The sequence below is a fragment of the Corvus brachyrhynchos genome, unplaced genomic scaffold (genome assembly GCF_000691975.1).
Source record: "Corvus brachyrhynchos isolate BGI_N302 unplaced genomic scaffold, ASM69197v1 scaffold139, whole genome shotgun sequence".
NCBI lineage: Eukaryota > Metazoa > Chordata > Aves > Passeriformes > Corvidae > Corvus > Corvus brachyrhynchos.
In genome coordinates this window covers 3,731,647-3,757,022 of record NW_008246062.1, presented here as the reverse complement: position 1 = coordinate 3,757,022, position 25,376 = coordinate 3,731,647, and positions in this window count along the sequence as shown.

Genomic DNA, 25,376 nt, shown 5'->3' with positions numbered 1-25,376 from the left:
ATTTTTAAATAACTAAAAGTTGTTTTAGTGGCTTTACAAACAAGAACTGTATTAATCTGTTGTTGTTATGCACATTTTGAGTTTTACATGCAGAAAGGGAAATGGCAAGCAGGAGCATTTTTTTTAGGTGTGAAACCTTAAATTGGGTGATAAATTTCCTTTGTTGGCTTCAGCATATCTTTATATCTTACTGTTAACTATATATAACAAATGTCCAATATTTGTGTTTCTGCTGAATAACCTTGGAGATTTTTCATAAGTAAACAGTCATAAGGTATGCATGCAGCCACCGCTTTTAGTTTTTTCATTCTCCTGTGATTTTGAGTGTATGTGTGTGAGAGAGTGGCATTTTATATTGACTGAGACAAGTATAACAACCTCCAGTGGCTCAGCTGCCATCACAGTAATTCTACATCTCATCCAATTTGTGAAGAAATGTAACTCCGTGCTTTTGAAGTTTTGATATAACGCAAACGGAATGGAAGGACCATCCGAAATATTTGGTTAAGGTAATACAGTGGGGCATACATCTCAATACACTGGTTTGCTGCTACCCATCCTTCCCATTGCTTGAGGGAATTCATGGCAAGTTCAGGGAAGATAATATGATGGTTGGTGTGACACAGAGTAATGGTGCAGATCTGAGATAATGATTAGAAAGGTGGGGATCTTGTCTATGGATCATAGTGCTCCTGCAAGTTTTTCTCCTTTAGTTGACTTTAGAGCCTTGAAAACTTTGCAGTGCTTCTTTAAAACACAAACATAGTGCATGAATGTGTTGTGAGAGGTTCCTACTCCCTTCAAACTAAACAAAATAAACAAACAAAATTTTGCAGCCCAAAATCTTACAGGTACCAGCGTTAATCTGAGAAGAACCAAATTACTCTCCAGCAAAACATCTCACCTCACATTTTCAAAACTGCCATGCCCCACATAGGCATGGAAAAATCCATTACTCCAATTGTTCTCTGACTGATGGTTTCAGTTTATCTCTTTTCAGCAAGTCACTTGTCTAGTGCATCATTTTCATGTATACTGTGCTCATTTTACTCAAATATTGCTATATGGGCAGTGTGAAATGTGTCTTTCATTAAAAATTTGACAAAATTAATCTCATACAGAATTATCAAAACAAACTGGGTAAGATTGATAAATAAAGTAATCAGAAAATCTTGAAAAATCCTATCTACTTTTTCAGGGATTTCTTTTCTTATGACTTATATCTATTATGATATTCACTAGACATGCTACCTCACAAGCTCTTACTGAATTTATTCTTCTCTGTAAGGCATAAGACAAGTACTAATATCTCAAAGAATTAATGTAGATTATAATTGGGTTTTACTGCTGAACATTTAAGGTTGCAGTTACCAACAGCTTTCCTCTGATTGTGCTCTGACTTACTGGCTTTCCTTAGTGGTGTGATATTTAGGTCTGTGTTTTACTGGCACAAAAAGTGTTGCAAGCGGAAGATTAACAATTTTGACTTTGTAGGCATGTGTACGTGTGTCTATACACACAGGTGCATGAAAACCTAATGTGCATAGCTGTGGTTTCACTGCCTGTCTGTGCTAACATTGGGTTTGTGTCAATATGGATAGGACCTTTCTCCACATCTCAGCAATGTTCCTTAAGGGTAATGCAGACAGGCTGTTTCTAATCGTGGAAATAACCAATCAGTTTATGCTCCTTCCCTCTTCAGCTGACACTGCCAGCTCCGATGTGAGCATATGCCCTGTAGAAAGTGGACTCAGACTATTGATTCACTCAGGTTAAAAAAAGGAGCTTTCCTTTTCAACTTGTGGAGTCATCCATAAAGTCAGGAAAACATCTCTGAAGATTTAGATGTCTTTAAGGGTTTATAAATGTTATCATGATGTGTGGCTGAAAAAAGTTCTCTATCTTTTAGGGTTTCTAATACTTGTTTGTTGGCATCTAAATAAAGTATATCTTTTCAGACAACTTTCCTTCTCTTTTGGGTATGAAAATGGCATTTCATTACAGATTCAGGGTTCAGACATAGTACTGACTTATCCCAGGATGCAAAACTGTTTTCGACCATCTTATGTACCAAATAAGAAGCCTGGTTGTGTAATTCAAGCTTCTGAACACAACACATAGCATTTAGACATTTGTCTTATTGGGTCTGGGATTAAATTCTGGGATCCTTTGGACGACAGCGTGCAAAAAACTACTGCAGGATAAGCTAGACTGTGGACAAAGAGCACATACGTTAATTTATAGACACTGTTGGAAAATGCACTGTGCCTTTATGTGAAAGGTGGTTTATCTCTGTCTCCACTTAGTAACCTATCAGTTAGGTTACTCAGTGTTCCTTTTGTCTCTTTGCTCTATAATTCTATGTTCATACTCCAAAATTCAGATTATTAAATAATATAGCAGGATGAAAATCATTGTTCTTTGCCTTTTGCCTCCAGCTGGGATGGCATACATCATGTTGTTTGGCACATGCTTGATGGAGAAATATTTGAGCCCCATTTCAGTGTGGAACATATCTCCCATGTCTTTGCAAAGTGCTCAAACTACTAAGATGTTAATTCAAAGAAAAGATGACAAACATTAATCTGCTTGAAAAGAGAGGTGGAAACCAGTGCGTAGATATCCCTATTACTATAAATGCTTATTAGGCCTTTTTAAGATTGTCTTCTAGAATTAGATCCCCCAGGAGGCCTGAGCAGAAGAAAGCCTAGTTGCTGCATTGTAATCAATATTAGGTGTGAGTTAGGCTGCTCATCCTTGCCAAGCCTTAATACAGTTATAGGTACCTGGGGAACTTTAAACTAAAGAAGTCAGGTGGCAAAGGATTTTAAGCTCCTCGGACATTAGGGGTCAGCTAAGGATGACAATTTAAGTGCTTACTGTACATTTTGTGTAAGTCCCAGATTAGATACTCAAGTCCTTATATCCCATTGGGTCCTAAGACTTTGATGCATTGCTCTAAGCTGAGGCATTTAGCTGACATGCTTAGTCACTTAAGCTCCTGATAGAGGGAGAGTAAGGCCACCTGTAATCTGAATCATTCGAGTTCTCCATCTTTGTCAATTGGCTACAGGAGAAACACAGGGAAAACAAGTTTTCAGATGTGAGTGCTCTTCAGGTATGACGTTAATACTTAAAGTTAGGTTAAATGTGCCAAAGCATCATCACTTAGCTCTGAAAGTCACAGAGAGACTTTGTGATGAGCAGGAATTCACAGTCAGCTCACAGACTTAAAAACCCAGTGCTTTAAACTACCCTTGCGCACACACACATTTTGTTAGTATCTCCCTGCTTCAATTCATGTGCCTTCATGGCTGTGCTGATCCAGCAGGGATATTTGGAACTTTTGTCAAAGCAAAACTGGCACAACTCTTGGATGAAAGTTAGGACAGCACATGAATGAAGAGTGACAAAACATATTCCACATGCATGCAAAATTGTTGCTCAGAGTACAATTTTTATCACTTGATCTGAGCTGTCAGTGCAACAGAAAAAGATTTTCTTTCATTTAAAAGTTACAAAGTGTTGCTATCTATTTGATCTGAAAGTCAGACTCTGCTGCCAGACCACTGCATTTGTAGCAGCAGCATCTCAGAGCGTTCAGTTTACTGAAATCTAGGCTGGCATTTTACATTGTTAAGACTACATAAAAAGCTTTAGCAAATTTCCAAGACCCATTTCCCCTATCCTCCCACTTAAAGAGTTACCTGGGCTTATATCACTGCTAATGTGAAACACTTGCTCACAGAAGCAAGTGGCAATTCTGGGTACATCAAACCCCAGGTGAGGAGTAATTATGATTCAATGTCAAGATTAATGTTGTCAAAATTTTAAAATATAGCTGACATGACAAAGCCCCCCTGCTGTCTGAGGATAGCCCGGACACAAATGCATTAGAACAACTCCAGCTTTTTCCTTAGTGCTCTTAGTGCCGGGCAAATCTCTAGCTGGTTCTCAAATAATTATGAAAAGAGCGCTGGAGAAAAAAAAAAAAAAAGGAAAGAAAAAAAGAAAAAAAAAGGAAAGAAAATAAGGACAGATGGGATGAAAATAAAATAGAATCGCCTATTCCATGCACAAACTGCTTTGTGGGGGCAGAGGAAGAGGAGTGTTGAAAGATAAAACAAATAACTTTAGTTTAGTTTAAAAGTGCCCATAGTTAGAAATGTTTGTGACTTCAATTGGAAATGTATTCCAGAGAGTTCTGCAAGCTCTTTGATGAATGTCTGGAATTGTCTCCTTGTCTCCTCATTACCACTTAAAAAAAAAAAAGAAAAAAAAAAAGATCTGACAATTCAAGTGATCGTCTTTAGCTTCTGTTGTTTTCCATTAGCAACGGGAACATACTCTTTTAGTGAAACACAAAACGTTGTTTCCAGAGCTACTGCTGAGTTTTGCAGCATGCCAGGACCTGATTCACTTGTTCCAAGAGCAGCTCAGAAAGGTGGTTAGAGACAGTTTTCTGTACTTTATTTGTCCCAATTATCTGTTCCTGCCTATTAGAGCGAATGAAACATCATGACATTGTTTATCACAGGCTTCATGTGCACTAATAACACTGTTGTTTATTACTTGGAACATGCTGTATGCAGTGAATGTGGGTTCCTTCCTGCTAATCCCCACAAGCTTTCAGACCCACTTCTTTTTTCTTTTGCAATAAAACTGCACAAATCTGAATCAATGTAGCTTTCTACCACAGTTTTTCATTTGAAACTTGCCTGCTATCATATGGATGAAGGTCTCTGGCCTTATTTCAGACCTGTCCTTATTTATAATCCAAACAAATCAAAATCCAACACCACATTCATCCAGATATTTTGAAAATTGATGCTAATTCAATGAATCATAATTGCCACTGTCTGAAAAATTAAACACAGCTTCACTTGCATGAGTAGTGCCTGTGACTCTCAGACTGTCTTTGGTCTTTCTGTTCCTTTGTAATTCCATCAAGTTCAGGAAAATACATAAGAAACTGGACAAGATCCAGTGCAGATCCAACTCAATAGTCCAATGGGAAATTAGGCAGGCTTTCCCAAATGTAGAAGCAGTGCCAATGGAGTCAAAGTTTACCAGAATGGGTCCTCACTAAATTAAGATCTAGTATTGTGGAGAATTGAGTATAATTCCTGACAGCAACAGGCAGAACCGTCTTGCCTCTTGCATCTGGCAGTATTCAGAGATTTTCACAGATTTCACAGCATGGACATCTGAATATGACTGTTCTGGAAAAGTCATTGGACACAGCACCATCCTAGCAGTGTAGGAAAAAACTGCTGGCAGGTGAGGGCTGTGCCACAATGAGCCCTCTCACACAACAGATTAATCACAATGCAATTGTCTGTTTCCTTTTCACATAATCTGATGAGCAGTTACCTTATCAAGGGGACAGCTATGTATATCCCAAGATCCTTTTGGGACTTTACTGGGGTGAATGAGGATGTCATCCCCTAAAGCAAAAATTGTAGGAAAAAAATGTGTAAAACAATTTAGAGCAAGAGGTGTATTTGTGCAGGATGGGGGATGTGGTTGTTGTTCCTGTTGTTTTTGTTTTGTAATGTGGAAACATTTCATTTCCATGGAGTCAAATACTTTTGCTTCAGCTGGATAAATAATTTTATTTCTACTTTCCAGTGTATTTAGCTTTCCCCGCTGAGACTATCTTTATATATATATCCACATAGCAATTATATTTACTCACTTAATGTCACAAAATAAAATCTGTATCATGTGGGATTACCATTAATGTTTTAAAAGAAACAGAAGATCAACATTAGAAATACAGACTTATTTGTTTCTCTTTATTAAAATATTTTTCCTTTAGAAAAATATAATGTTTCGACATTATTGGAATAAAATAGGAAAGTCAAAACCACTTGTTTTAGTAAGTTGCAACTGTCTGTGAGTAAAAACTTCGTCTCTATACAATCAATTAAAAAAAGAAGTTTCAGTATTAAACAATGGAAATTTTAATGCAAAAATTATTTAGTACAGGGTTGAAAGCTTTCCGTAGCTGTGAATATGTTCCATAAGGTGACATTATTTGGAGAATATTTTTCTTAGAATTATGCATATATCAGTCGTGTTTTTATGTTTTATTTACAATGACAAATACTTTCTTTGTGAGTTTGGATGCAAAACCAGTAAAGTAATGTCCACAAAAATGTCAGACATATAACATAACTGGGCTCTAATCCGTGACTAGGAGTCCTACAAAGTATTGCAATGTGAGTAATAGAGAGCAAAGTGACAAACGCCCCCTTCATGGTCTAGAACTGTGGACTGAGCTCTCTCACAGTGTGTTTTACAGCTGCATGTCAATCTGGGCCATTACAGTAAATGATCACACCACATGCTTCTCTAAGAAGTGACTTGGTTCGCTAGACCAGTTCACAGTTATCACCATTAGTCTCTGAACAGGAAGAAGTCTAGAAATAAAAGGCAAAGGATCTGCCTGCATTAAAATAAGATGTAGCAAATACATGCTGCCTTTATTTTAGTTAGTGGCTTTGCAGCAGCACAAGTTTCAGACAAGACTGTACACGCCAATCAAGTCCCCTTGGCCTTGATATCAGTATTTAGATTGATAGTTCTTGTTGAAGTCTGTCACAACATCTTCATTGGCATTCCTACCCATCCTAGAAACATTGAAGGTATCAGGAGTTTCTAGTCTCATGGCTGGAATAAACCTTGTGAGGTCAGCCTGTCAATAGCAGGGCTAATCCTGATGTTATATGAGGTTGCAGGGGACTCGTACTTCACAGTCACATCTCCAGATACAGAAACAAAGCAGGGTAATTATGTATTAAAACTGATACAGTCACTAGCCATCATTTGTTTTGTTGTTCTTTTTAATCACACATTTCCCTGCCCTCTTTTGGAGAAGCGCTTCTGTCATGTCTGACATTATACAGATATCTTGAGAGTACTTCTGACCAAAGTGGGGGAAAATAAACATTAAATGAAATGGTTGGATACCTCTACAAATTTTAGCTATTGCTCTTGCTTTCCCCACTTACTGATTTTTTTTTTTTTTTCATGCGTTCTAAAGGGATCTTGGTGATCCTTATGCCATGTTAGTTCTCTGCTGGAGATATTCTGCACATTTCCTATTGTCTCAAGGCATTTCATTTACTTTTTATTTAAGAATACTTTAAAGAAGGTAATGCATGTTACACTAGCAGTAACATCAGAAATGTCTCCCATTCTTCCACAGCCACTTTTAATTTTATCACATGGATGACTTGAACACATGTACCTTTCTGTAAAATAAAAAGATGTTTGTACACATCCTTATAAATCAAAGGATTGACAGGGAAAAAAATTACCCCTCTTCAGTCTCCCTTTTTTGTGTGTATGTATGTGTCACTTTGTCACATCCTTCCTTTCCTGTTCCTCCATGTTAACTCTCTTCAGTTTCAAGGAAAGAAAAACAAAACAAAAGAACAACCCTCCATTCTATTTCTTCAACTTGAACATCACCATTAAAGCAAGTGCCAAACCACTGTTTTGTTATCCTTCTGACCATAGTCAAAAATGACAGGTCAAAGGCAAAATTCAGGAAAAGAGAATGTGTTCTTTTTTGATGCCCCCCAAAATGTTATTGAATTACTTCTGTGCTACCTGGTCAATAATAATAACCAGCACAGAACAGACCTTTATCTGAGGAAATGCAACAGAATAGGCATTTTCTGCTGGATAAAATCTTGTTGTAGGTTTTTATAGTGACTGTTAGACAAAACTGAGCAGAACATACTGGTTTTGTTTCTGCACTAGAAGTGTGAGCTAATCCAGCTGCCTGCCACACATACTCTGGTCCTGGTGTCTCACACTGTTAACTGAAGGCTTGGAATTCTCGCTAGCCAAGATGTAGGATCGTGCGAATGCAGTAGGTGGAGCTGATCCTTCTGAAGGTTCTCTGCTGTCTTTTGGTGTTTGAGTACCTATGAATTTAACGATTACAACTCCTCTTTGTCCTACAGACATGTGTGACCCTTGACAAATTACTTTTCTCTGTGTATTAAACCTTATCTCCAAAAAAAAGGGACCAAATCCTATCTCCTTTCACATCTTTGGGACAGTGGCTTTTCCCTTTTCCATGTGAAACCTTGGTAAGCAAGACCTTAGCCTCAGTGGATTCCTAGGAACCCCCATTTTGCCTCTGCTAGTGATACAATTCTTAACACATGTAGCTGGACCACTTTGGAAAATATTTGAAGAGAACACTGTATGGTAGGGACTCGAAGGAAATAAGCAGTGCTAGACAATGTTTTTTCCTATTAAATATGCCTAGGTAAGTAAACAGATTTGAATGGAGGTGTTTGTATCACGTACGCTCAGTGCTCTAGGCTGATACTTTTCATGGGCTAAATTCCACTCTCAGTGCAGCCCAGACAACTTTACAGGCTTTGTATCTTAATTAAATCTTTCTAATGATTCAGAGCAATTTTTTAACTCCCACTTTACATTTGTTCGCTTGCTAACACGTGCTGCATATATGCCTTCAGATCCCAGAATCACATTATGGGTAAAGAATGGTTTGGAACTTTAAAACTCAATTTAACTACAATTCTAAGTATTTATTTATTTATTTCCAAATAAAACATAGTGGCTGATACTCTATAGTAAATAACCTAACCATTCAATACAGAAGCCTGGCTGAAAATAAAATAATCTTGATAACAAAGCTTATTTACGAAGTTACAATAAAATACTGAGTGGTTTTTACTTTTACTAATGTAACTTCATCTATCTGCATAGTAATTCTCAACAATGCTAAGTTCTATTGCCCATTTGTAAGTTGATACTGCTACATAGTACAAACAGATGTTAAATTAGTTTATAAAAACACCTAGGAACAACTGTAGCAGCAGATTGCTTGTAAGTAATAGGCAAGATTATAAAATTCAGATTACAACAAAATGCAATAACTTCGTGTGCTAGCACAAATTAAAATATATATATATATACAATGGACAAGGTGCAAAATGGATCAAATTAAGATAATGCCAAAATAAATGGACTCAATATTATGTTAATATTAAAGAACTTTACTAGCACTGTGATCCTGCCAAGGAATTTTAATGTGTCTTCTATCTCCACTGGTGATGTCACCAGCAAAGTAATAGTCTGAAGGTCTTACCAGTGTACTTTAAATACAAAAAATATTTGCAGAATATTAAAAAAAACCCCTATACAATGGAAAGATGGAATATCTGTTGTCACAAGTAGAGCAACAAAACCTGAATCCACATTGTTCATGTAAAAAATTTGCAAATAAGAGACTATTTTATTCAGTAAAGCCGAGGAATCACATTATAATAGAAACACTGACATAAACCTAACTATAACAGCACAAATGTCACTTCTATAATGAGGCAGAATTCTCTGCTGCTTTTCTAATCTCTAGAGACATGATTCTACAGCAAAACAAAATAAAATAAAATAAAATAAAATATGAAAAAGTAAACCCTGAAAATATACAAGAAAAAAGCTCATGGTGGTATTCTTTTTTTTTTCCGCCTTTCTAAAGGACATGTTGCTGATCCAAATTAGGTTAAATAAGATTTGAAATTAGTTCAGTCTCTATTAGCAGCCTAGTGGAAAGAGATATGCATGGAGAGAAATGTGATTAACTAGCTGAAAGGTATTACAAATTACAAAAGAAGAATGGGCCATTGGACAAGCGCTGGGTGTGTTTGACTGAAATCAGTTTGACTGTTGTGCAAGGGAAAATTTTGGAGTGGAGAAGTGGAGAATGGGACTTATTTGTGTTGGTTTTAAAGTACACATAGAGTTGATTTTAGACCAGCTTTTTAATTCAGCCTCAGAGAACTGTTTATTGCAGCCCCTGTAAAAGGACCAACCCTGTGGAGTCTATGAGTCTTTTACACATTGTGGCTAGCATTACAATGACTGACGCAACACGGTGAGTAAAAAAATAAAGTTCCCTTTCTCCCTCGGTCCCCCACCCCTCTCCAGCAGATCAATATGCTTGAAGAAAATGTCACAGACTCCATTGAAGATAATAGGTTTAGATCACCATTACATTTTCTATTCAATGAACTGAGTCTGGTCCATTTCTGTTGGAAAATTCACCTGTTTGAAAAGATTCATTTTCTTCAATGCAGTAGAATATAACAGCAGAGCAGTGATGCCTGCAGTAGCTATATATAAAAATATGTATATATATGTGTGTGTATATATATATGGTTCATGTGAATATATATATGTATATTTTTATATATATATATATGTATATGCATATATATATCTGTAGCTCAACTGCTCTCCTCTATATAAGTAGTAGAGAAATAAAGAGAATAAGAATGAAGGGCTACAAGAAAGATTTAGACACCTCTAATTAAAATACATTACTGAAAAGTAAAACAAACCAGCCTCTTTGTGCTCCTAGTCCTGTCCTCCAACTGTGACCTTAAAAGATAGTGTACCAGGCTTAGACCCGGTGCTCTGAAGTCAGAATAGTGATTAATTTACTTAAAATTTAAATGGTGAGCTATAGACTTTTTTTTCTTTTTCTTACTGTAAGCCCGTTTCTCAAATGAATAGGGTAAGACTCTTATCCAACCTGCTGTGTGTGTAATGCAGCAAACAGTTCCAGACTGACTTGATATAGTATATAAGGAAAAAATGTGCGAAAGAAAAAGGACAAGAAACAGATTATTGGGTTTATTTTCTGAATTTTGAGACCTTGGCCAATCAGACTCTCTAGCCTCCTGCATGATATGACTAGTTGTGGTTTTAACCCTTTTGTATATGTTTAGCATCTTTTCCAGGGAAGTTTGCACTCCTGATGTGAGATACCTGTGACAGAGAACCTAGAACCCTTTATGAAACTTGTTCAGTCTTTCTCAACTGCTGAAAATCTCAGATTTACTGTTGGAGTTTGTATGACTCTTAGACTTTTCCAGGGCTTTCTCTGCTGGATGAAAGTGTAACTTACTAGCTAATATTTTCTCTGACAGGGTATGTATAATTTCCAATGAAATTATCAAAATCGCTACTCTCTTTCTTTTTGTACCTTTTTTTTTTTCCCCCATTTACTTTTTCACAGGCTAAACTCACCTGAAGATTTATGAACTTAGAATCGTTCTTTGATCTGGTCAGGGTACAGACATGTCCTTTAACTCCAGAGCTTTAGCATACAGACATCCCCACCAAGAGAACTCTTCATTGTATGAGGTGTCAGATACCTTCATAGTAATAAAGAGATGTGTTAAAGTAAGCAATACAAGGATTAATACTTAATCTCTTTATGTTGTTCTATAAACCTAAAGAAGCTGAATTCTCCTCAAAAAGTCTGTTTCTCTCCATGAACTACAAGGAGGCCCAAGCACAGATGGACACATATGGGCTGCAGAAAAATCCAAACCAGTACCGATGGGTCACAGCACATGCTGCTAGCTGCTGGGAGAAATGGTCAACACGACTCCTTTCTTTATACTTTTATTTCTGAAAAGATAAAAATATGGGTTTTTTTATTCTTTTTCAATATATTTTTGTCAAGAACATGGAAGTCCACAAATGAAAATTTCATTGTCAAAATGTTAGCATTTTTTAGACATTTTTGAGAAAAGTATTCACTCTTTTATTTACAAGGCATTATTTCCTCCTCTAGAATGTTTTGTATTTTGATTTTTTAAAAACATTTTCATAAGATTTTTGATTTTTTTTTAAATTTCATTTTTATGTTTCAGGAAGGGGCAAGCTACCTTTTAGGAAAGACAGTTAGAAGATTGTGTGGCTTTTCTTTTTATACATCTTTCTCAATTTTTTCTTTGTGGGTCAAGTTCAAACAGTCATCCAGCATCCTTCCCCATCCATAGTTACCCTAGATGTTTGCTTCTTAATTTTAGCTCATTTCACATTATGTTTCACAACTTGCATCAGTCTTCCTTCCCCCTTGCCTTATTTCTAACTATTTTAGCATAATGACTTTTGGCTGTTTGATGACCCAGGAATAGTCCAGTAGCAGAAATGGAATATGATTCTATCATAAAATGCATTTTCAGAATGCATATATGCAAGGAAGTTAAATTAATGTTAAAGTAATGATGCTGAGTTTTATGATGTTTCCTAATTTGGGGTGTTTATGTTTATATTTTGGTATTCTTTTAATGCAGTACTACTGGATATAATAAAATATTGGAATGCATGCAAGAATGTGTGAATGCAGAAACACCAGGAAAAATTGAAATTAACATTAACAATAATTTCATGAGATCATAAGAAAAACTATTACTAGTTCTGAAAAACACAGAGAATCAAGTCCTTTTTGATTAGGAGTTCTGTGTCAGCCTTTTTTTTTTCTTTCTTTCTTTCCTTTCCTTTCTTTCCTTTTCTTTAACTGTTGAAGGGAAGGTCAAGGCTGGAATCTTTCAAATTTTATGGTTCAGAGAAAAACATGAAAATTTTTAAAAAAATATGCCAAACAATTAAAACATGAATGAAAGTAACCATTTAAAAACTGCATTGATTTCTGAGTTGAACTCATCACTATGCCTTATGGTGCATGACTAAAAATTACTAGTACTGGTCAAGTTCTCTCTGTTAACAGAATATCCAGATTACGGCAACTAGGAAATAGAAGTACTTTTAGTTACAACTCGACTCTGTGCTCTCTGTGCAGGCTGGGGATCAGTAAAAGTTCAGCAACTGATGCTTTGGGCACACATAAGAAATACCTGCAATCATTTAGAATTGCAAAGAGAATTCTTATGCTAATGAGGGCTAAAAATTGGATTCACAAGTTTACAGAGTCCACCAAACTGAACAAAATTGTCAGCATAACATTTAAATTACTTTTTTGATAAGCTTGGCTATTTACAAATCATCAGACAATTACATCTTCCAAAAACTATTTAACATCAATTCACTCTGCCTTTTCAACACTGCACTTGACTAATTCCAAATAAATTGAAAAAAATTACCTTGCAGATTGCAAGAAACTGACCAAAAACAATTGCTACAGTTTTAAATTGCGTATCGTGAAACTAACTCTGCATAATAGTTTTTATTTGAATTATCTTCTCTGCTCCAAACGTTAACTATTTCAGAGAAGGACAGAAATATTTGGATTTGATTAGTCTGATACACTGAAAGGACTGTGTTTACCCTCAAATTATCCAGTAATTGTCCATTAATTTTGACAATTAAACAACCCCATTGAATAATAATGAAAGTACTGGAATGCTATGTTTCATCTTTTCCTTTTTCCAATTGATATTACCACTTCTTTTGCAAACCCACAAGATGACTAGAAGAAGAATATATCTCTCATCCTGGAAATTAATATCAAATATACAGGGTATATTTTTACCCTAAAAAGGGGGCCGCTACATTTCTCAAACATGAGAATGTCAACTGCAAGAATAGGTGGTTACTGTAGAGGCAGCAAGTAACAAATATCTACCAATATCTCAAATGCTGGACACTGGCCCAGGTTCTGTGAATGTGTTTTGGGGTTTTTTTTAGCAGACAGTCCACTGGCAAAATGATGGCCAAGGAAGCCCTGTGGAGATGAGGGGTGAGGTTGAACTCACAAGTCAAAATATTCCAGATCTAGGTTTTTATACCTCAGTGTTTTCCATGACACTGAAGTAGTCACAGGTGAGCTCAGCTCAGTTGGCCATAGGTCAATTCTGGCCTTGCAAGGAGCATCCTAGATACCACAGGCTGATCAGCCAGCTGACAGGTGATCTGTAGCTGCTGTGACACCTGCAAAACCAGGACTGTGATTACCTGGACTGCCAGCCGAGGACAGGCAGAACACCCCAACACATCTGAAGTGGTACAAAACGTCTGTGCATAGCTGCATCAGTCCTGGCAGAGTGTCGCGAGACAGTCGGCGATGGAAGAGAGGGGGCAGATTGCTTGGATGCAATAAGCCGATTTTATTGATACAGAGCTGAGTATTTATACCTTTTCAGCAGTTACTAAAAATAAATTCTTATATAAGCAGCAATCACTATAACAACCATATCTAAGTGTCTTAATAACACTGCAAAACTAGAAGCTAGCACTAACTATCACAGGTACATACCAAGCATACCTTTTATGCTGACTGTTTCATTATAGGCCTTACTGCCTGCCACGGTTTGCGGCCTAGCAGTGTTAGCGCGTCTACTTCTGACATGAGTTTAGCAGTGCTCTCACTTCTACTTTCTAGCTGTATCTCCACAGCAGAGTTAAGGAAACTGGAAAAGCAGTTCTGCCTACTGGATGTATGTGAACTTTAGGATAACCTGAATAGTCCTCATGGGCATGATTTATGAGTTTAGACAACCCAGTGGATCTTGCCTTGCTTCTAGTAGGCTTTCTAGAAGGTTATAGATTTCCTGCATCAGGTTTTTCGGGATCATTTGCTTGTCTTCCTTGACATCAGCCCCCATTTTTATGGTCTTTGATGAACAGGTATCCTAACAATTCAGCATTGCAAATGGGATTTGGACTTTGCAGTTGCTGCAGTTGAACTGCTGTGGTTGCACCAGTTTAGCTTTACATTGAAGGTATAATTTAGACTAAGTAAAGATGTATTAATAGTCTGTACTTAAATAAAAAAAAAAATTAAAAAAATGAAAAAATATCCACTGCAGACATTTTCAGCTTTAGTGCAAGTGTAATTAGTTTGATTTACTATAGCTATGGGCCACCAACTCCACCTAAGCTTCCAATGAATTGCTAAAAAGGAGAGGCAGAGAGCCAGAGGCAGCCAGGGGAGTGAAGAAGTGTGTGGTACAAGCTCTGACACCCTTACTCAAACATCTCAGCACCCTTGGGTAGGATTTTAAAGAGCAGTCGGTGTTTTTTTGTTCCTTTTTTTTTTTTTTTTTTTTTTTTTTTTTTTTTTTTTTTTTTTTTTTCTCCTTATATGAGTGCTTAAAACTCCATAAAATTGTCTATATCTATATTGTCTGGCCTGGCAAGGTTTTGGTAACAAAGGGACTATAGGGATGGCTTTTCTGAGAAGCTGCTGGAAACTCCTCATGCCCGAATGAGCTGGTGCTGGACAGGATGGACCCTGGCACTGGCCAAGGCTGAACCCAGCATTGATGGTGGTGGTGCCTCTGCAGTTAAGAAGGGAGGGGAAAATGCAACAGCAGCTGGAGTAGAGTAATGAGAAAGTGTGAGAGGAGCAGCCCTGCAGACACCCAGGGCAGTGCAGAAGGAGGGGCAGGAGCTGCTCCAGGCTCTGGAGCTCAGATTCCCCTGCAGCCCCTGGAGCAGCCCATGGTGAGGCAGCTGTGCCCCTGCAGCCCAGGGAGGGCACGGGGGAGCAGAGATCCACCTGGAACCCCTGGAGGAGCCCAGGCTGGAGCAAGAGGATATCCAAAGGAGGCTGTGAACCCACAGGATGCTCATGCTGGAGCAGGATCCTGGCAAGATCTGTGGACCTATTGAGAGAGCAGCCCAGGCTGGAGCAGGTTTGCTGGCAGGATTTGTGACCTCATGTGGGACCCACACTGGAGCAGCCTGTTCCTGAAGGATTGACCCTGTGGAAGAGATCCACACTGGAGCAGTTCATGGAGGTCTGTGTCCCATGGAAGAGACCCCACACTGGACCAGGGGGACGGGGGTGAGGAGTCCAAACCCTGAGGAGGTAAAAGCAGCAGAGACAGCGTGTAATGAAGTGACCACAATCCTGTTCCACATCCCCCTGTGCCACTGCAGGGAAGAGAAAATCAGGAAGAATGGAGAGGTGAAGATGCTTTAAGATTTGGTTTTCCATCTCATTACCCTACTCTAATTTGATTGGTAATAAATTAAACTAATTTTCCTTAGTCACGTTTGTTTTGCATGAGTCAGTAACTGGTGAGTGATTTCTCCCTGTCCTTATCTCAATCCATGAGATTTTTGTTTTATTACGTCTCCCCTGTCTAGCTGAGGAGGGGAGTGACAGAGTGGCTTAGGTGGGTACTTGGGATTAAGGCAGGATCAACTCATTGCACTGAGATCAAAAAACCTGATTTATTCCAGATATAATCTATATAGGATACTTCTGGAATAATGTTCAGTGATATTAAAAGTAACACAACTCTTGTGTTTGGGAGTAAAGAGAAGGAATATAAAAGTGCACCACCAGAAATACAACTACCTGGAAAATGTTAATATAAAAGCTTTTAATTATACCTTTTCACATCCTCCTCTTCCTAATAGAAACAGCACTGATCCACTCTAAAGTCTTTCAGTCCTTACTGTGAAAAATATCCCTGTCTCACAGACAGAAAGGGCAGAAGGCACTGTTTCAGAAGTCCTTTCAGGTTTTCTTCCTGCTATTTAGTCTTAATTAAATCTTTTCTCCCACTGCAGGACAGCAATAGTTATCTCATAGTTAACCAGTAATGAATAACTGCTACTGGTTAATGAGTAATCCTTACCTCAACTGAGGCCAAGGGAAGCCTGGGGTTTCCTAAAGCAGGCCCCCTTCCTATTTGCATGCTGCAGGGTAACATCCCTCTCAATTTGGCCCAGAGACTTCACTTGCTGACTACCTTATCAGCAGCATAAATGCCTCTGTGGTAGCATGGGGTATTTGATAAAACTGTGTGTCACATAGCACTCAAACTCCATAATCATCTCTGAGCCACAGGAGCTTAAAAACAGAGTGTGAAGTCATCTTTCAAGTTTGAATGCACAAGTAAGCAAAGACAGTAATTAAACTTCAATTGGTATTTTATTTTTAATTCAGCTGCAAAGAGCAGAATCTCGCCTTCAAATTTAATTAACAGCCTTCCCCTCAGCCCCCTCCCCCGTACACAGCCAGCCATCTATCAACAGGGAGCTAAATTCTCCTTTCTTACAACCCCAATGAAATCACAGTGGAGAATTTGGTCCAGCAGTTTACAGAGTGCTGATGAGAGCCGTCATGTAAGGAAGCACATAACTTTAAGCTGAGACTCCCTCCTACTGTTAAGAAATAACAGAGGATTTTTTTTTTTTCTTATTAAGGATCACTGTGCCCTGTCTTATACCAAATCTTTCTTATCCACTGATTTTGGCCTTCTTTCCTTTACTGTTTATAAAATAGCAAAGAAAAGCAACACTAAAAAAAACCAAAAAAAACCAAAAAAAACCCTTTTAGTTTTCACTATTCAAAGGTGCTGTATCTGCATTTTTCTCCTTGAGACTGTCCTAGAATATAACAGGCTGATTCTCATAGACAAGATTTCCAAGTTCATGTCAGAGATAATTAGTGGGAAGGAATGAAAAACTTCCTTTATTGACACCATGGGACAGGGCTGGGAGGACGAGTGCAGTAAGACTGAAAGAAAAAACCTACTCTTTAAGTCAGGAGCTATGGATCTTCCTTCAGCTCACCCCTTTCCTGTGTTTTCAGACCTGCTCTTTAGGCTGCTGAAGAGCTCTGAAAATATAGGTTTGAGAGTTCTTGTCAAACTCAGGTCAAACACAGGTGTCAGAAGGTGAAGTTGGAAATGGGATGAGAAGAATCACAAGCAGTGTTCTCAGTTAAATGGTGGTGGAGCCCAGAAAATAATGGCTATCTGTGGGAAGGGGATGATAAAACATGCCTTAGCCATATACTTTCTGATCCTTCTGTGATATTGGCACACAGCACTCATGGATTGCCTCTTGTCATGCAAATGGACAACTTGCTCCCCAAATGACCTTTTATCCCCTCTAGTATTCGGAATTAGTGTTCACTGTGCTTCCATCTTGCACCTCACCATTGAGGAGATACTGGGAAGCTCATGTAGCTAAGAAAATAACTGAGTGATAGCAGAGTGCATATCCGTAGGATTTCCCAAGGAGAACCAAGAAAACACTATCTCAAACTTAAATCATTCAGTTTAAATTACCCAGGTTTGAAAGATCAGCTGTGTAGCCATGTACAGCACAGGTGTACATTCAAGCTGTAAAATCTGCAATAAGGTGCTTATTTGGATTCTGGTGAAGAGCTGGTTGTGTTTGGACTACTGCAAATCCAAGGTCTCTCTCTCGAAAGATGTTATGCAAGAAAACACAAAAAACTTGAGGAATATATGAGCTTAAAAGGAAATTACATGGCAGCTGTCTGTTACAGCGTTTCATGTACCATCTCTTTGAATTCCTGTTAATGTCCTCTGTCAGTAGCAAGCAGCTGAAGCAAACAGGCCAGTGGTCTGGCCCACTGTGCTAATCCTTGCTTCTGGATATAACAATTACAGTGAGCTCAGACTAGCAGCAAAATTAATTAGAGGAAGAAAGCTATTAACTTGCTCTGCAAAATTAGGTGTGTTAAGCTCCCTCTCACACACCTCCACACATAGGTACAGCTTTGCTAATTGATTACTGAGGAAGGCACCTGTTATTATTACCTATATATGCAGTCTGTGTTTTAAACTCCAGGGAGGGACTGAATAACTTTTTTGTTCCTGAGGCACTACTAAAATTAATATTAAAAAGGAGACAGTTGGATGCTGCAACAGCATGGCATGGAACCTTTGGACTAAATCCTCTAAAATGTTGAAATGTTGTTCCTACGCAACCCTAATAGCATTTAAATTAGGCCTAGTTGAAATTTATGTTTCCAGATACTTCTTTTCAAACACGGAGGGCCAGGATGGATTACTCCAGGAAGCACTTCACTTTTCTCCTGTTGAGAGCTCAGTTATATTCCAGGCTGCCCAAATCTGCTGAGGTCATGAGACAGTGTTTCAAGATTAAAGAAGCTTTTTATTTTTTTTTTTTTTTTTTTTTTTTAACAAGTTGTTGCTTTTATTCTTCACTGAGAATGAAAAAAAAGTTAGCAACAGACCTGCTCACTGTCTAAACCATTAAATAAAGATTAAATGGGAAAGGGCTGTCCCAACTATCTTCTTTTAATGAATGAGGTCCATTAGAAATCAATCTTCAGAAGAAGACTGATCAGATTGGACCCCAGAAGTAATTACTACCTAACACACTGTATTGGTATCCTATGTAATCAATAGATAGAAGCAGTCATTTTAAAAAGCATATGCTAGTGTAGGGTATTTTAAATACCTCCAGCTCACAGCATCTCAAAAAAAGCACATCCATTAATGCAAGTGCAGCTTTCTGAGTTTATGTATCACTGAGTTCTGATGTGTGCAGCTTTCTGAATTTAGAAGTGTTGCTTCAAACAACAAGGAGATGTTAGTGAAATGTATAATTATAAGAATATTTATTATAAAAAGTATTCAATACAAAAGGATCTATTAAATGGTCATGGAGTTATGAGATATTATAAGGAATACCAATAAAAACATGCATGCAATATTCTCAACTGTATGCCATTAAATAATCAAAGATCCAATCAATGCCAGACTCTATTTATGTTAAATGTAGTCTTACTCTGCACTTATTATTATAATTTTATATTATTATGTTCTAAACATGAGCTTGAAAAGTTTATAAACATGTTTTTATATGACTGTATTAAGATAATTTCTTTTCTATCAAGGTCTGTAGCTAACAAGGTGACACTCAAGAGAATCTTGTTTAAGTGGCAGTAGGTAAATATAAATAGCCTTCTAATAATTATAATATGTTGAATAGCAAGAGAAGCATATTAGAAGTGAAACAATATTGTCAGCCTAATTGAGTAGTGGAAGTAAGTTAACAGCCCAATAATGCAATATAAATTAAAATGCCATGAAATCATGATAATATAATAAGAGTCTAAATAAGATTCAGTGACAGTAATATTTCAGACCAAAAGCTTCTTTAAGATAGTTCTGTCTAAAATTACACACGCAAAACTGCATTAAAGGGACATTACTAAGGTTGCAAAGTCAAGCATTCAAAACAAGTTAGGGAATGCTTGAATTAAGTTTGCCCGCGAAACATTAATTTGGCACCCCTGTGTGGGGGCATTATGGCACAGTCTTTAATTACATGATCACATGCTATTTTTTCCACAGGGTGCCTGCCACCTTCAGCTAATTAAGGTTCAGAGGAAAACTTAATTTTCACATTCTCTAATTTCTGCAGGCTTGACTTTGCAACCTTAATGATGTTATTTTAACATAGGATTTTGGGTTTCTGTTTATGTTAGAAAGAGACACAGAGGAGGAAGGGTAAAGGGGCAGGTGTGCCTGTATTTCCTTAAGTTAAGAAAGCAAACATTTTAAAGATGATAGGCATCCCATGGTCTCATACTGAGAGCCAGCTAGGTCTTTGGCAAAATGAAAATATAAAGTTCAGAAGCTAGGCTCATTTTCCTCAAAGCAGTGCTACTGAGGAAAACAAGTGAAGGGGTAGCAAAAATGGGCTGTCATCTGCATTTTTCTAGGAAGTGGAGAATGCATATTTTCATTGTCTTCCCCAGAACTGAATGGCTTGCTAGAAATGGTTGAATTTAATATTATTCCATTTTTCTTTAGGTTTTAGGAAAATATATTAACTGGACTGTTGAGGTCCATTCATCCTGACCTGGTCCAGTTTCTGTTCCCTGAGGGCACTTCAGTTCTTCACATTTCTTCTTGTGACATTATTGATATACTCTTAGAGTATTCTTGATCTCATTTTAAGTAGTTTTACTTTTAGTAGTCTGTGTCCTTGGAGTAACAAATATAGGTATACTTTTCTCCATCTCCCATTTCCTACATTTGATTTGTCTATCTTTTCTAATTTAAGCATCTTTGTTAGAAATTTGGTACCACAGTGGGGTAGAGCATTCCAGCCCAGTTCTCACACCTGGCGCTTACAGCACACTCCTGACTGCATGCTCAAGAATCACACAAATATTTCACACCATCATGTCTTTAGCAAGAGTTTCCCTTTGAGATGCTGAAACTGCATCTTTCCCCTTCATTTATTCTTCATGTTTTAAATTGTTGTATATAATTATTTATTTGTCTTTATGTCAGTATGCATATACATGTCATATATATATATTTGGCAAGTATGTGGACAAACCATACTTTTTGACTTTAAAATACATTTCATTTGAATGCACTTGTGGGATGCCAAGTAGGATTTTAGATTTCAGAGACGTCCAGCAGCCTGTCTGAATTAATTTATTGGTCAACAGAAGCAGAATGAAACTACACTAGAGAAGTTTATGATCTCTGCCCGCCTCAAGGTGTGGCTGAGGGTGACTGTGTGCAGTGAGGTGGGTTATGTTAGACTGTGCTCTGGACCCTGTCAGGCAGCTTACAGTTTTCTTACAGCTCACTGTGAAGCCTGGAAATGCACTTGATTTTGCATGATCCCAGAGTTACCTTTCCACTCTTTGTTCAGCTGTACTTGGACAAAACACTTTTGGAATGACCCTGCAGTCATACAGCTATTTAAAGCATAAATTAGCTTTAAATCAAAAAACTTCAGACTTGACTGTGCTCGTAGCTGCTGAAACTTGAGTGTGGGCTGAGCTGTTTTACTATATACACATTCAGACACAAAATGGACTTCAGAGTTTGCACTGCTGTGGTGCTGGGATACTTGCAGAGCTTGCAGCAAGTGAACTAAGATCTCTCACAATTCCATAAAAAGCATTGATCATTTCATTGATTTCATCAGCTGGTAGATTCTGACTTGAGCCTTTGGGGAAGTAGGAACTGGAAAAACAGTGTTAGTCAGGCATTCTCCAGTCACCTGAAGATGGGTGGAAGTGTTCAAGAAACGACCTCTAGCATCTTGTAGGACTACGGATGAATCCCACAGTCTTGTACAGTGGCTGTTTTTTCAGCTAAAACCAGGGTAAATAAAGTTATTTCATTTTTCTTCCCTTGTCTTTTTGCTTTTTTAATCATTATTTTTCTACCTCCTTACTTTAAGTGAAAACATGAGACTGATCCTTCAGCTTCTTCCTAACTGGTCAGAACATCCGTGGTCAGGTTAAGGTCTTGTTAACTTGTTTCTGTGTGTATAGTGTGCATGCATTTCTCAGAGGAAAAACTCCTGTTTTCCTTGCATGTATGAAAGGAATTAATGAAAGGAATTAGTTATTGCATGAGCTGTTGCATTTTCTTTTAATATGCATCAAATTGGTGATGCTACCAACATTTTCTAGACTGATTTGTTTCGCATTTCAGAAATCTGTTTGTTTTTTCTCTTTGTTTATTTTTTAAACAGATGATGAATGGCTGTTCCTCCAGTAGCAAGGTTCATGTTGATCTGTACAGCCAGAGGAAGGCACCTGTGGCTTTTCTCCAACAATAAATTTCTCTCCTCATTTGGAAAGAGTAATTCTTTTTGGATCAACAAGTGCACTGCTATACCACCACATTTTTGTTTTCTTCACCAAATGGAGGATTCTGAACAGTGTATTACAGATATCTGCATGATGCTGAGCTGCATGGTGCTGAAATGTGGAGGAAAAAAAAATTAAGTGTGTCCAGTGATCTGGTCTAGGGTAACTGGAGTAGATTTTCAGACTGGTCCTCGTGCAAAAATTTTCTCTAAACTGAAAAAGACATTGACCAGTTAAGGGCTAGAGTGAGGGAGATTCGGGGTTTTTTTTCTCTCAAAGCTTTTTTAACTTTTTTTTTTTTTAATTTTGGATTTTTTTGTCAGGTAGGCTTGTCAAGAGGATCTTTATGAAGAGGTAAGACTTTTTTCAAATGGGTAAGAACAAGTGCATTAGTCTTTCCCAGCATTGCCTTCACCTTCCTTCTCTCACTCCCTTCTCACAGTTCTTTCTCATTTACTTGCTTTTTTCCTTCTTTCCTCTGGGTGGGTGGAAGGGTTTCCAGATGTGGGGAATGGAATCCTTGCAAACCAGTGCATGGGCAGGCTTGCAGACTGAATTTTCTGTTGATTTACAACATGATCCCTGACTTTGGTGTTCCCCTGACTCCCTTTGGCTTCAAAGGGACTCAGTCAGGCCCATAGTGTTAGAGGACTCCAATTATATTTAATTACAGATGCATGTATTTTTTGAAAATGAGTATATGTCTGCGAGCCAAAGGACTGTGAAAAGGAGACCACTCAGTAGACACTATTAAATTATTTATTAGTTTCACTAATTTCTAGCAATGCTTAAAAAAACCAATATTGCATCTGATAAAGCAAAATAGTGATCACAATTAATATTTGGCCTTTATACATAGCTTTAATTCTGGTAATGAAGGGATTCTTGCAGACAAGAAGCTCTGTTAGCTCTCATGATAAAAAAAAGTTAAAAAAAGATACCAGATGAAATGCTGTGCATTACGCGTTTTGGAAAACATATATAGTGTCCACTGTCACCTTTTTCCCTTGAAACTAACCAAAGCTTTTCCCTCTTATGACAGCAAACCCAATTGTATACAGATACAGACCAGCATTATAAAAATCTGGTTTCCGTGTTTGAGACAGATCCTGGCTTGCAGTATTTGTGATCCTTTGCAGGCAGGATGAAGGTAATTATAGAATCATGGTATATCCTGAGTTGGAAGGTAATTATAGAATCACGGGATATCCTGAGTTGGAAGGGACTCACAATGAACATTGAGTCTGACCCCTGTCAATCTAAATCAGCTCAGCCTAAAGCTAATGCTGTAAACACCAGCCATGCCAAAATGACCTATATCTGTCTATTTGCCCCAACCTTAATCCCACTGTAAGTGGAAAAAGAGCAAGGAATTTGACCACATTCAAACACCTTCTGATAGTGGTACGTCTCATCTCTGTCAGACCATCCAAAGAGACTTCTCACCAAGCTCCAGTTTGTGCTGGAAGTAGCTGAGGCTCTGCTGCTGACCAGTGCAGAGAGGATAGACAGAAAGTGTATTTCTTCTTTCATTTTTTTTTTTCCACTGACCTTCTTGCAAGGTTTAAGGTTTGCCTCGTTCCAGAGGATTGGAGTTTTCAGTCTTATGGCTACAAGCCCATACTTATGTAAGAGCAGATTTGATCCAAAGACCTTATATTCCCTCACCAATTTCATGAGCCATTGCATTTCCCCATCTGTAGTGATTTAAAAAAAATACATTATATTACAGGATATGCAAAACATTAGCTGTGAAAATGGTTGAATCTGAGGTTTTATGGTTTATCACAGAAAAAAAAGTCACATCAGCTAACCCAATATGCAGAGTGTCCATTTATGGAAATGACTGCTAAACGTACATGTGGCTATGCATAATTTTTTTTTAAATTATTTATGGATTCTTTTTCCAGCTCTTATGCTACCTACTTAACACCTGAGGCTTTTTGCACCAACAAAATAAACTACCTTTAGTACCTGAAAGAAATTATGATTGCTAATGTACTCCTGTTCTGTATGTGCTAATATACTCCTTTACAAGAAAGATGAGTGAGGTACTGAATGAAGTTCAGAAGCCAAGGGCAGAAAATCCCTGGAAAATTATTTTCTAGGCACCAAATAAAGGAAGAATTATAGGAAGAATTTCAAAATGGTTTATTTTCGCTTTTACTTTGTCTGTGGGACCGAATGGGACACTTGTAATGACTTGAGGAGTCATGATCTTGGCAAGTAGAGTTCAAATAGAAAATATGAGCAAAGAAATAAAAGGGTAAAATCTGTACCTAGATGTGACTCTTGTTTTACATAATACTGTGAGTGTCAAAGTCCTGGTTCCTATGCTGTTGTAGATTGCCATTAGTTAAAGGTGCCAGTACACAAAAAAAGGAAAGGCTGAAGGTTTTTGGTTGGTTGGTTTGTGATTTTTTTTTTATTACATTGGAATCGCCTCAATCTTCTTTATGGCCATGAAATCCTACTGTGTTGGGGTCTCTCCCCCTGCCATGGAGCCCTGGGAGAGGGGCCCTGGGGGGGAGACACGGGGTTTGACCTCTGAAACATCTACCACGAATCTGTCCATAAGTACTTCCTTTCCACGGGACTCCTGGTTTGATATATGTGTGTTACAGTAATCCCCGCAGTAACAAACTGGTGTGGAATGCGGGCCAACACCGATCCCTGAGGAAAATTCGTGAGTAAAAAAAACACTCCAGACTTCTCTCTTCTCATCTTGGTTTGGATATTCTCTCTGGACTATGGAAGAATCGTGGGAAATGGGGCTCTCTGAGCCACAGAAAAAAATGTATCTAGACGTAAAAGGAATCCTTGAACAACAAAACCAAAAGGTATTGGAACTGGGAGATCTAGAACATTTTTTTAACTGGCTTTACAAAAGGTTCTGCTATATTTCTCGAGACTTACTTTTTGATATCGAACCTCCTGTATCTTGTGAGGGGTGTTTCTGGGACGAGATCTGGGATAAGGTAAGGGACCAAAGAGAAGCTTTCCGTGCATCCCTTATAATCAGGGAAGCTCTTGAGGAGCATTTGTACGGTCCCATTACCCCTAAAGCAGAAGATCATACTAATCCTGTGGCTGAGGCCGCACGGCAGCCATCCCGGGAGCACATGACTGCAGCCGTGCCGGCGGAGGTGCCTGCGCTGGATGCGCCCGGCCCCCTCGGGGGCGCGCGCCTTACCGCGGACCCCAT